At 39.8% G+C, this 12,839-nt stretch overlaps 1 protein-coding gene across 9 annotated transcripts in view; it reads left to right on the top strand.

Annotated features, from left to right (window-relative positions):
- camta1a (calmodulin binding transcription activator 1a) overlaps nucleotides 1–12,839 on the top strand; it is a 740,802-nt gene that overhangs the window by 424,497 nt on the left and 303,466 nt on the right. The window lies entirely within an intron of this gene.

Here is a 12,839-nt window from a genome sequence, read left to right as displayed (position 1 = left end):
AGCTTTTAAAACTTGTAGATCCTCGTCCTTATATTAAAGCTCAAAAGTATAAGGTTCTGTATCATCGTGTGTCCATCTAGTCCAGTGGTTCTTAACCTTGTTGGAGGTACTGAACACCACCAGTTTCATATGCACATTCACCGAACCCTTCTTTAGTGAAAAAGAAAATGTTTTTTTTTTCAAATTCAAGGAAAAGTTATGTTTTTTTACTGGTGCACAAAATGAACCGTGCATGAACATCACCTTGTTCAAAGAACAAAACCAACACAGCGCATAAACTCACAACAAATTACACACCTGCAAATCAGTGTGACTTCTGCTGTTGCCTTTGAGAGACCAGTTCAAATATGCGTGGCTTCACTTTGGTAAGTGCTACTCTCATGTCATTTTCAATGATAAAATACAATTATTTATTTATTTTCACAGCAAAGTCTGTTCCTTTGCTTCGTTTTCCACCCAGACATACAATACTACTAGTACACAGCTCACGGAAAGGCAATATTTTTTGTTATTGTCATTGTAAGTGGGCCAAAACACTTATATTAGAAAATAATCTCACGGAAATGACAGCTGTCATTTCATTATAATAATAAATAAATATAATAATAAAACATTTCATTTGTTATTTAGTCAGGTTTGGGACAGGTGTTCTCACATGTGCTCCAGTTTTAGAGGGAACATTGTTTGGGGGTATCCATGATACGCCGGTAGGGAGAAGTTTATATTTACACGATGAGTCGGGTGTGTCTGGACCTCCGCGGCGTAGGCTCCGCCGAACCCCTGAGGCCGACTCACCGAACCCCTAGGGTTCGATCGAACCCAGGTTAAGAACCACTGATCTAGTCTATGTTGGCTCACATGAAGTCTGCCATGATTAGTAGTTGTTGTTGTTGAAGGAAATAGCGAACGTTGTGATGCGTCTGTGAAATAATGTGCCTCAGTATGCTTAAAATGACCAAAATCCATAAACATTATGTTATTATGAATGTGCCTGTTACTACATTACATATTCACTTACAGCATGTTCAAAAACATCGATGAAGGTTTTTGGGTGTTTTTTAGGGGCTTTACAGACATAATCCCGTTACCTCTATTGTTAGCTGACTCTTGCTAGTGTTTATTTACAAATCAGAATGCATAAATAAAGAAAGACATACATGTTATTGTCTCACATAAGGATTGTGAATGATAGGCACATTTCCAAAAAAAAGTGTAATTCCCCTTAAATATTTCCATAAAGAGCTGGGTGGGGAGGGGGTTGTCTACTCCAACACAAGTGTAAAGGACACCAAGAATGAAACAAAGGCCAACCGTAACTTTTTCAGGTACATTCCTGTACAGCATATTACTGCAGCAATACATTCTAAAATTCCAAGGATCTGATCTACGAATGGTTTGCGTGTATCAAACTGGATAGCGCAGCGTTGATCTACTAAGCTTGTGTGCAAAGGACTGCCCCTCTTAAATGAGCAAAATAGAAAATAGAGAGCGCAATCCTTTCCATGTGTCTGAATATATGCTGATTATTAGAATGCCAATAATACTGTAAGGAGGAGATTAATTCAGCGCTAGCAGTGTAATTTATTATCCATCCATCCATTTTCTACCGCTTATTCCCTTTTGGGGTCGCGGGGGGCGCTGGAGCCTATCTCAGCTACAATTTATGAATTATGAAATTTCTTGCATCATGCATTTTTTTGCCAAGAGATGCACCATCACAACGACGGCGCCTCCCAAAGCACACGCTAAAAATAAGTTATGTTGTCTAGATCAGTGTTTTTCAACCACTGTGCCGCGGCACACTAGTGTGCCGTGAGATACAGTCTGGTGTGCCGTGGGAGTTTATGTAATTTCACCTATTTGGGTTAAAAATATTATTTGCAAACTAGCTTATTGTTTATTGAATGGATCCCCATTAGCTGACGCCAAGGCGACTGCTGGTCTTCCTGGTGTCCATATAGGAGCATACAAAATAAAAATACAAAGAATACATACATTACCAAACATACAAAAGAAAAATACAACATAAGATAAAAAAGCTAGTTAAACCCAGTATTAAAAATTCACGTCATGTGGGCAGCTGCAATAGGTGTATCTTCAAAGCTGTCTTGAATGACAATTTACTTTGTGAGAGATTAATGTGAGATGGCAACCCATTCCAGAATGATGTACATCTATACATGACTGTATGTTTGAGGAGATTGGTCCTGGGAGCAGGAAGTGCCAAATAGCCATTGCTGGCATTCCTAGTGTCATTAATATGTGTGTTAGTTGATTTTAAAAACTGTTTGTAAAAGTAGTCTGGTGATTGATCTAAAATGATAGTTCTAAGGAACATAAGGAGACTACAATGCATCTTTTGTTCAACATACAACCAGGACAGGGGTGAATGCATAAATGAAATATTAGTGCGCAAAGAACATTTAAGTACCAGTCTAGCCGCTCTGTTCTGAACTGTCATTAAACTAGTAATTATAATCCGCAAATGTGCCGCTGTTGAGTGTCGGTGCTGTCTCAAACTCAGCAGAGTAACCATGTTATACTCGACGACAGCAAGAGACAGTGTGCAGGTAAAAAGGTATATAATGCTTAAACCAAAAATCAAAAAAAGGTGAGTGCCGCTAAGAAAAGGCGTTGAAGCTTAGGGAAGGCTATGCAAAACGAAACTAAAACTGAACTGGCTGCAAAGTAAACAAAAACAGAATGCTGGACGACATCAAAGACTTGCAGCGTGTGGAGCAGAGACGGCATCCACAAAGTACATCCGAACACGACAGGTACAGCCACACAAAGAAGTACAGCGACAACTTAAATAGTCTTGATTGCTAAAACAAATGGGGTGCGGGGAATATTGCTCAAAGGATTGATTGATTGATTGAAACTTTTAATAGTAGATTGCACAGTACAGTACATATGCCGTACAATTGACCACTAAATGGTAACACCCGAATACGTTTTTCAACTTGTTTAAGTCGGGGTCCACGTTAATCAATTCATGGTAAACAGGAAGACATGAAACTGCTACAGGAAAATACCAACAAAACAGAAAAAGTCACCAAAATAGGAGCGCAAGACAATAACTAAAACACTATGCAGAGGAAGACACCAAAAACCTCCAAATAAGTCACGATGTTATGTGACAGGTCGTGACAGTACTTAGAGACAAGAGCTATAGTGATGCATGCTTGGTTATGGTTTGAATTCATATCCAACACTTGTGAGAATGACTTTTTACTGTCAATATCAGCTGCTGAGTTTCATTTTTTAATGTTTTCTGCTGGCGGTGTGCCTCCAGATTTCTTCTTTTTTTTAATTTTTTTTTTTTTTTTTTGTGTGTCCTGTCCAGCTTTTCAGGCAAATCATATAGTTGATGTAGATGCCCATGTCGGCTGTTCAGATTTACTTTACAAAAGAGAAGTGTAGGATACTTCTCTTGTTGCCTTATTTGTATTTGACTTTATTAAATGTATTTATATTATCATTTAGTGCAGCCGGGCCGGAGCAGGAGGGGATAGAAAGAGAAAAAAAAAGAAGACAGAGGGGGAAATTGTGGGGACAAGAGGGGGATTAGACAGAGAGACAAAAACAACAACAGCAAACAACAACAACAACAACAATAGAGCAACATCAGCAAATATGACATGTACAAATATGATGGTAAAAGTAATAGCAAATAAGCAGTTAGCGAAAAATAAAAAATAATACAGAAATGACAATGAGCATTATTACACTACAAATGGATCAATACAAATACCAATAGAAATAGCGCTATTGATAATGAACAATACCAATAATTTACCTTTATTATCAACAATACAGTTGTTTAAATGCAACAATACATATACGTAATGATAACTTGAGATACGAAAGAATGCAGAAAAATGGAGGGGGAGAAAGAGAAGCAACCTACATTAACCTTGTAGATTGTTATAGTCACAATAGGTTAAGCTTTGTCAGTGTGCCATGTGTTACACCCAGTTTACCCTAGGGCAACAACGTTAATATATGTTTGATGAAACGTGATTATGTGCATGAGTGTAAGTATGCATATGTACTTGTATATGTACAGAATGTGTATATGTGTTTGTACAATGAATGTATATGTACAGAATGTGTATATGTGTTTGTACAGTGAATGTATATGTACAGAATGTGTATATGTGTATGTTTGTATATTGAATGTGCGTGTGGATGTACGAACATTAGGTAGGTAAATATGTACTGTATTTGTGTATGTATGTGGGAGCGTAGGTACCTATGTACGTATGTGAGCATATGTGAATTTGCATGTACAATACATTCGACTCCCAGAGTGCGTGGGAGCCAGAGCACGGCCCCATCACCCCCGAGAGCCCAACCCACAAACAGGAGGCGTGGTGCCCAGGGAACCAGGGACCACCGCCCCCACGCAGCCAAGCCGGCCAGCGACAGGAACCCCAGAGCCCGACCCACCGTACCGCCCACAAGGGCCAGCAGCAGGCCGCAGACAGACGCACCCGGCAGAGGACAGGGCACGAGAAAAGCAGGGGACAGCCAGACCCCAAGCCAGCGAGAGACCACACCCCACACGGGCAGAAAGGCGAGACGCCCCGCCCGAGGGACCCAGAGACTCCACGCAACCGGACGGGAAGACCGCCCCCGCCCCACCGGCAACCGGGCCCCCACGAGCCCACCCCCCACCTCCGGAGAGCGCGGCGAGGCCAGCCCCCGGCCACCCCACCCAAACCGGCCGCCGCAGGACCACCCAGGCACAGGGCCACGGGAACCACCCACCCCACCTCCAGATTTCTTCAATTAAAACAGGGTTAGGGAACCTGTGGCTCTTTTGATGACTGCATCTGGCTCTTAGATAAATCTTAGCTGACATTGCTTAACACGATAAATAATGAATAATTCCGCTGGTAATCACAGTGTTAAAAATAACGTTCAAAATATAAAACATTCTCATGCATTTTAATCCATCCATCCGTTTCCTACCGCACCTGTTCAAGAAGTCGCATTAATGGTAAGAAGTATTTTATTTATTATTGGTTAGCTTCAGAATAACAATGTTATTAAAAAGAATAAGAGGCTTATTATACTCTCAAAATGTTGGTCTTTCTTAAAAATGCACGCATCTAGTTGTATTCAGTGTTAAAAAATATTATATGGCTCTCACGGAAATACATTTTAAAATATTTGGCTTTCATGGCTCTCTCAGCCAAAAAGGTTCCCGACTCCTGAATTAAAACCTCAAAAAAGGTTGAAAAAAACTGGTCTAGATCACACTTCTGTATAGCTCTTATAGTACTCACAATTTATTTAGCTTTGTGCATGCTATTTAGCACTTGTTATTAGGCCCCAAATGTTGTCAGTGGTTCTGCTTCAGCTGTTTATATACCAAAGGTCTTGTGTTAATAAAGTATGTGTGATAAAGACAACCACGTGTTTCCTCTAACATCTCTTAGTTAGCAATGACAGCATTGTTCAGTACTGCACTCCACATGATGGGTTAATAAGCATTCAGAGCCATCATCTCATCTTTATACAGAGTCGTGCAGTTATATCCCACAATTCCCACAAGTGTTCTGCGTCATCTGCAAAAAACGGTTTTGGCAATTGATGTTTGTGAGTTGAATGTAATTCTCACTCTCTTCTTGCCATTATATTTCATCTGCTGGCTTACTGCGCTTGGCCTATGTATTATTAAGCAGCGGCGCTGAGATTTTCGTGTGTTTTGCTTCTGTGTTAGAGCTAATAACTGCATCAAAATATACCAATGTTCCAACATTCACTCTTCAAAGGAGGTGTAATGACTGTAGCGGGAAAGTTCAAGCAGAATTTTTAAGTGTTTGTATTATTGGACAAGTAAGCTTTCCTCGCAGTGAAAGCGGAAGATTTGGTGTTACATGAATGCATCCGGAGGAGGGGTTTGACACAGGAAGCAGGTTTAACTTTCCGGCTTTCAGCAACAGAAGGAATACTGATTCATATAAAATGTCTTATCAATGTTTTTCAAGCTGTCAGAAACATCGAGCCCCAATAAGAAGTGAGAAATGGATATACAGAGAAAGAAGATCGTCAGTGTTTTGTCAGTGATTGTTTTTTTGTATTTTTACAGTATGACCTCAAATTAAAAGTTCAATTGGTTCTGTGACTAAGCGCTTAACTCAAAATACTTGAATCTCAAATGAACGTCTCCCGTTGAAATTAATTGATATTAAATAATTGTGTGGTAGAGATTTACCTACGAGCTTTGCACGAGTTGGCCATTGTAATCAATAAGTTCCTATTTTTCTCGATCCTCTTGTTGTTGGGCAGACTGGCTCGTACATGGACATCCATCCCCCGCAATGTAGTTCAAACTTTATCGCATTTCTCGGGCCATAAGCTACGTTTGAAATCTTTTCATTTTTTCAAAAATCGACAATGCGCCTTATAACACGCACTTTTACCTCCTCTAATGTACGTATTAATTCTGGTTGTGCTTGCCGACCTCAAAGCAATGTTATTTGGTACATGGTGTAGTGATAAGTGTGACCAGTAGATGGCAGTCACACATAAGAGATATGTGTGGACTGCAGGTTAACACTCCCTGTTTAATAAATGACGTTAGCAAGTACAGGTAAGGAAGCAAGCCCAAAACTAGATTTTTCATTGAAGATATAAAAAATTATATCGGCGCTCAAAATTATGTCAAAATGTTTTAGTACGACTTTGGTAAGCTACGAAGCCGCACTGCTTCATGATTGTCGGCGCATTACGGTTAGTCATACTTATTATGGTATTATTATGGTATGTGTATAAGGAGGCCAAAATGGCACCTATCAGGAGACATTATCTGGTGTTTTGTTTCGACCTATTATGCAAAAGTAAATGGTGTTACTTATTGGTTCATGCTGTTGTGTATTTGGAATCTGCATAAGTCCTGGAAATTTGCACAAGTCCACCATTGTAGCCTGCGCCGAAGTCAATAAGTTTCTTCTTTTTCTCTATCCTTTTGCCGTGGATCATTCATCCTCTGCTGTTGCCGTTTCTAATATAAATTAGCGTACAATACTAGCTTTTATCTGTCAGTAGACTCCCTATGGAAGCGATAAAAATTTCCGGTACAACAAAGATGCTGTTAAAGTGGAGGCACATAAATAAGACCACCCACAAAACGGCACATCCTGGAGAGACGGTCAGAAAGCTGCTTAACGATGTTCTGTAAAACATAATTTATGCAACATTTTGATAAAAAAAACACCATTACATTTTAGGTAGACCACAATGAATTGTTTTAAATGTAGAAAAAACAATCATAACATGATCCATTTAATGCACCTTACAATCCACTGCTCCTTTTGTATGAATATAGACCTGCTCATCAGCAGTGCGCATTATAATCCGATGCGCCCTATGGTCCGAAAAACAAGATATCAATCCTCCCTACAAGCGCTAAAAACTACAACATGAGGGAAGACGGAGTAGAAGTATTGGCATGTCAATAAGAGACGGCCCACAAAACGGCGCATCCTAAACATACATCCATCCATCCATTTTCTACTGCTTGTCCCTTTCGGGGTCGCGGGGGGTGCTGGAGCCTATCTCAGCTGCATTCGGGCGGTAGGCGGGGTACACCCTGGACAAGTCGCCAGTCAGAAAGCGGCTTGAAGATGGTCTGTAAAACATAATTTATGCCAACTATTTTGAGCCAAGGCCCATTTTTTTCATTAAAAAAATACGGAGGCACACCACCAGCAGAAAACGTAAAAAAATGAAACTCCACCAGGTTGCCGTGCTTTATTTTGAGTTTGTTGTTGTTATACTGTGTGTACTGTTTTAGTTCCTGTCTTGCGCTGTTATTTTAGTGGCTCTTCCTGTTTTGTTGGCGTTTTCCTGAAGCAGCTTCACACCTTCCTTTGAGTGCCATTGCCTGACCTGCTTTCTATTGGCAAAAAAAGACTATTTCAGTTGTGCGGATGCTTTCCTTCTGTGTGGGGACATTGTTGATTGTCATGTCATGTACAGATGTACTTTGTGGATGCTGTCTCTGCTCCACACGCTGTAAGTCTTTGCTGTCGTCCAGCATTCTGTTTTTGTTCACTTTGTAGCCAGCTCAGTTTTACTTTTGTTTTGCATAGCCATCCCTATGCTTCATTGCCTTTTCCTTTCCGTTTTGTTCATTTTTGGTTTAAGCGTTACATACCTTTTTACCTGCACGCCGTCTCCCGCTGTGCTCTGCATATTGGGATCACGACAAACCATTCCCACTTCAACAAAGCAATGAACTACCTGCTGCCACCTACTTATATGGAGTTTTACATGGTTACCCTGCCAAGCTCTATACAGCCCAGACACTACACAACGGCACATTATTTGCAGATTATAATTATTGATTTGCAAATAGTATTTTTTTGGACCATTTAGGTGAAGTTGCATAATTTCCCACGGCACACCAAACAATATCTCTAGTGTGCCGTTGCACAGTGGTTGAAAAACACAGATTTATGCAACATTTTGATTAAAAAAAACACAACTACATTTTATGTGGACCACAGTGAAATGTTTTAAATGTAGAAAATACAAATCTGAATATGACCTCTTTAAGTTAAGGTACCACTGTATTTATGATTTTATTTTTCCTTTTCCTTTTGCCAATGTTGTGCATTGTTGTTGATGCATCAGTGTTACTCTACCTCTTAATAGTTGTGTGGAACCGCATGCATCTGCCCCTTTTTTCCTTAAAATGTTGCTCATTTTCAAAGCCAATTATCTTTGTCTTTTAGGCATAGGATGGGTTGTTTTGATGTTCTTGATGGAGCCAAAAGGAAAAGCAGACAGCGACACCAACAGACCTGTGAGGGTCTGTGGTGCACATTTACATGTGGAGAGAGAACGAGTCATTTGTTTAAGCCCAAGGGGACGTTAAGCTTGTTCTGCTGTGAGTCTTGACATTGGTCCCACATTTGTGTCACTGTTAGCAGATAAGCGTGCATGTATCGTTATCATGTATACTGATTTAGACAGATGCACTAACACCTTCGCACGTACTGCTTACTGCATCTGTAGGTTTTATTGGATGCACCAAGACAGTCTCGGGGGAGCGGAATCCTCATTAATGTTCTTTATAGGTTTCATTGTGTGAGTCACTCTTCACAATCAGAATGCAGACAATCAAATATAGCCGAGTCGATCCTCATTTTGTAAATGCTCGAAAATGAGGTTCCTGGTGACAGTCGGATGTTTGATAATGTGAGGGGTGAAATGGTATGAATGACTGTGGAAAATACAACCGCAACAGAGGGTTAGGAGGTGGGTGAATTGTGAGGTAGGGCGGGAGCGTGAGACAGGGGTGAGCGCATAAGAGAAAGAAAACCGGAATGAACGATCTACAGCCTCTGGCCAACAGAAAACAATTGTTACACTGCCTCCCATAACCCACTTCAACCTTAAACAGCAGATTTTTTTCACTCAATTAATTTCTACACATTGGAGCGAGGGCCTTGGCTGAAGTTAGGGTTTTATGTGCCCCTGCTGCTGCAAGGCCTATACACATCTCTGTCTCTCACCCCCTCTCACCTACCTCTCTCTAGTTTCCAATTGTTTTTTTTGTTTTTCTTTTCGTTGTTGGGGCGGTATAGCTCGGTTTGTAGAGTGGCCATGCCAGCAACTTGAGGGTTCCAGGTTCGATCCCAGCTTCCGCCATCCTAGTCACTGCCGTTGTGTCCTTGGGCAAGACACTTTACCCACCTGCTCCCAGTGCCACCCACACTGGTTTAAATGTAACTTAGATATTGGGTTTCACTATGTAAAGCGCTGTGAGTCACGAGAGAAAAAGCGCTATATAAATATAATTCACTTCGCTTGTTGTTTTTCAAAAAATTTACTTTTGAAAGACAAAGCCTGAATATGAGGAGAGAAATTCCGTTTTGTAAGTGAACACTCACACAGCAGCTGTTATGCAGTAGAATTTGGTGCAGAGGGTGATGATTAAATTGCAAAATTAATGTTTGTAAATTGAACTTGCCTAATAATGCTTCCACTGTTGTTTTGGAGAAAATGTTTAAGCTTGTCTCAGCTCTCTTTCCAAAGGCACAACTCTTTTAGCCCAGAATGTTTCATTCAAAGAGCTTCAAACAACCAATGGCTTATGCCAAATTGTTTAATTATAACACTTTTCTTTGTACTCATATTGATGGAGCTCCTATGGACATTGTTGTTCTTCTCCCTCCCCACAATCCATCAATTACATGTTTTTCTTTGGCCCTCTCCTTAGTCCTTGTTACTCACACCGATTAGTCAAGGCAGATGGCCGCACTCCACTGCGTCTCGATTTTGGCCAAGTTTTTTTTTCTTGTTTTCTGGAATTGTTGGGTTAATTTGGATCTTTTTAATGTGTAAAAAACATAGTCCTGGACCTTCTTTATATAAAAAATGCCACGAAATAACCTTTGTTGTGAATAGGTGATATATGACTAATATTGCATTCAATTGATTGACCTATGGATCAGTTGAGGAACTGCCTTGTAAATGTGTGTTGTTGCTGTGCCTGTTAGATAACTTGAATAAATCACAGTTGTAAAGTGTTATCATTATTTATGGAGCATAATGTTCAGCTACTTTACTATTCAGTCCCTCCAGGATTTTGCTGGCTTTTTTGTGATTGTTGTGGCCTGAATTTGAGGCAGCTTTTTCAGATGGTTGCATACATTTTTTCTATACATTAAGTTAGCTAGTGATTTTTGAAATTCTTATCAATGTGTTTTCTGTAACCATAACCTCAAAAATCACATGATTTCAACAAAAAATGGAAAACAAATACTGTGTTGATGTTTTTTTGTTTTATACCACAGACTAAATCTTAGACATTGGATGTTAGTAAAAGCACATACTAAGAGTTATTTGTTAAATTACTATACTGTTATAGGTAACTTTTACTAGAAATAGGAATAATCGATTGTACTTGAATTGATTGATTGTGCATATCGAACATGTAAATGCTGCCTCTTTGCTGCAAGTCAGCATTGAAAATGAAAATATGTTATTGCCTTACCCTGGATATATAAATGTAAAAAATATATAAATACATGTAAATTAGGAAGTGATTTTTGTGAATTTTTGTGAATTTGTTAAATGTTTATACAATTTGTTACCCGGAAGGCAAAGCGCCATACACTGGAAGCAGAAGTACAGTGCATTTGGAAAGTATTCACAACGTTTGAATTTTTCCACATTTTGTTATGTTACAGCCTTATTCCAAAATGAAAAATATTTTTTGTCATAGGAATTCTCCCATCAATACCCAATAATGGCAATGTAAAATTTTATTTTTGTCATGTCTGTGTGATCGTGTTTTGTTTGGCCATGTGCTTTTTTGGATTTTGTCAGTTCCTGTTTTTTCACTCCCTGTTTTGTTTCCATGACAACCCATTAGTTTTCACCTGTCCTCATGTCACACACCTGATTCATTTGCACTCACGCACCTGTTGTTAATCATGTCTGTGTTATTTAAGCTTTTCATTTTCTGTTGGTCGGCCTGGCGACATTAACTCTGTGACCCCTGTTGACCTCTGATGACTTCTCCTACCCATGTTTCCATAGTTCCATGCCAAGTAAGTTTTTGTTATTAATGCCACAGTTAGCGTTGTTTTGCTTCATGTTCATAGTTTCTGCCTTTGTGCAAGTTTTTGTTTCATTAGCCAAGTTTTTGTACTTCCGCCTTGTGCGCGCCTTTTGTTTGCTTCATTTTTGTAGTTTGTTAGTGTTGAAATAAACATGTCCTTACCTTCACGCCTTGCCCGCGCCAACTTTTCTTTGCATTCCGGGAAAACACAACACTACAAGGTCCACGAATTGACAGTTTTGTATTTTTTAATTGTAAATGTATTTAAAATTTAAAAAAATATTGAATGTACATAAGTATTCACATCCTTTGCTCAATACTTTGTTGAAGCACATTTTGCAGGAATTACTGCCTCAAGTATTTTTGAATACGATGCCACTTACTTGACACACCTATCTAATGGGCAGTTTCACCCATTCCTCTTTGTAGCACCTCTCAAGCTCCATCAGGTTGGATGAAAACTGTTGTTTTTTTGTCCAGGATGTCTCTGTACATTTCTGCATTCATCTTTCCCTCTATCCTGACTAGTCGACTAGTTCTTGTAACTGAAAAACATCCCCAGAGCATGATGCTGCCATCACAGTTTCACTGTAGGGATGGTATTGGCCTAGTGATGAGCGGTGACTAGTTTCCTAAGATGACGCCTGGAAATGACGCCACAGAGTTCAATCTTTGTCTCATCAGACCAACCAATTCGGTTTCTCATGATCTGAGACTATTTCAGGTGCATGTTGGCAAACGTTTTGTAAATAAATGGCTTCCCCTTGGCCATTATACGTACACGCCTGATTTGTGGTTTGCTGCAGAAATAGTTGTCCTTCTGCAAGGTTCTCCTCTCTGCACAGAGGAATGCTGTAACTCTGACAGAGTGACCATCGGGTTCTTGGTCACCTCCATGACTGGACTAAGATGAATGCAACAAAGTACATTGACATCCTGGATGAAAACCAGCGCTTTCCATCCAATCTGATGGAGCTTGAGACGTGCTGCAAACAGGAATGGGCAAAAAAAAATCGGCAAAACTGCCCAAAGATAGGTGTGCCAAACCAAAGATAGGTGTGCCAAGCTTGTGGCATCGTATTCAAAAAGACTTGAGGATGTAATTGCTGCCAAAGGTGCATCAACAAAGTATTAAGCAAAGACTGTGAACACATAAGCACAAGTGATTTCTGAGGTTTTTTTATAAAAAAAAAAAAAAAATGCAAAGTAAAAACAATAAATCACATTGTCATTTTGGGGTATTGTCTGCAGA

The sequence above is a fragment of the Nerophis lumbriciformis genome, linkage group LG01 (genome assembly GCF_033978685.3).
Source record: "Nerophis lumbriciformis linkage group LG01, RoL_Nlum_v2.1, whole genome shotgun sequence".
Classification (NCBI taxonomy): Eukaryota; Metazoa; Chordata; class Actinopteri; order Syngnathiformes; family Syngnathidae; genus Nerophis; species Nerophis lumbriciformis.
The sequence above is the reverse complement of the archived record's forward strand: the minus strand, read 5'-3'. Positions and strand labels throughout refer to the sequence as shown.